Below are 1,302 nucleotides of genomic sequence, written 5' to 3'. Positions count from 1 at the left end.
GATAGCAAGAGTCAGGAGGAGGTTCACAGAGGAAGTGAAATGTGAGGGAGCCTCACTCCAGGCCTGTCTCACCACGGTGTGTCCAAGGGGAGTCTGTTCCCATCACGCTGCTTTGACTCAAAGCTACCCAGGTGGCCCTGTCCCAGATGGAAACTTTGAAAAAGCCTGAGCCAGTTAAGGTCCAACCAGCACTTGTGAAGGTAAGAGGTTCCCCCATGAAGCCACACCCAACAGGACATGCCTATTTTCTGCCTGGATCTGCAGTTCAGCAGCAGAGCCTCTGTCCCCAGGAGGGACTGCACGGGACTGGGCATCAGGGAGCAGGGGGCTGGCTTGTTTGAGAAACTTCCCTTCTTGGCATGTGGTGGTTTAGTTGCTAAGTCATGTCCGACTCTTGCGACCCCATGGATTGTAGCCTGCCACGCTCCTCTGTCCATGGGATTCTCCAGGCAAGAATACTGGAGTGGGTTGCCATTTCCTTCCCCAAAGGATCTTCCTGACCCAGAGATTGAACCCGGGTCTCCTGCATTGCAGGCAGATTCTTTACCCACTATAAGGGAAGTCTTCTTGGCATAACTCTCCATACTCCCGCATAATCTTTAGGGTAGGAGTTGTAGCTCGACCTTGGAACTCCTGATTAATATTGTAGCTACACTAGAAGTCAGATGGATTTTATGTGAGAATTGAGGGATTGACAACTAATTCATAACATCACTTTCTGATAGGTAAATTCATTCTAGTTCTAAACAGTCAACTGGTAAAGAATTCTTGGAATATGTTCCCGCTATGGAAATTGAGTTTGTATGGTATACATTACAATCCAAGACATTAATCAGATATTAATTAAAATGTAAAAATATTATATTTTAAAATCAATATCTGGCCTAACTGCATCAATACCGGTCAGTTCAGTTGCTCAAATGTGCCATACATTAAATTGTTTAACATATGGAACAAAATGGGAGCAGGATGCTGGTTAAAATTTTACATGAAAACATTTTGCAAATTAACTAAAACTTTACAATTTTCAGGCTTTCTTTCTATCTGTAAATTTGAATATTTTGAAAGCAAACTATCCACAATGACAATGGATGAAACACCCCGGCCTTACTGTAAGTGACCTTCAGTCCTGCCTGAAGGTGAGAGTCGTGGGCTACGCAGACCTTCTCCTTCTCCGAGGCAGTGGTCAGAGTAAGCTGGCCCTGGATCTACATCACCACAGGGAACACAGTAGCCCAGGGGCCCAACAAGCAGAAACTACAGATGAGAGATCTGATTTGAAGTTTTCTGACAAGACTGCAC

The sequence above is a fragment of the Dama dama genome, chromosome 1 (genome assembly GCF_033118175.1).
Source record: "Dama dama isolate Ldn47 chromosome 1, ASM3311817v1, whole genome shotgun sequence".
Classification (NCBI taxonomy): Eukaryota; Metazoa; Chordata; class Mammalia; order Artiodactyla; family Cervidae; genus Dama; species Dama dama.
Note: the sequence above shows the minus strand (reverse complement) of the source record.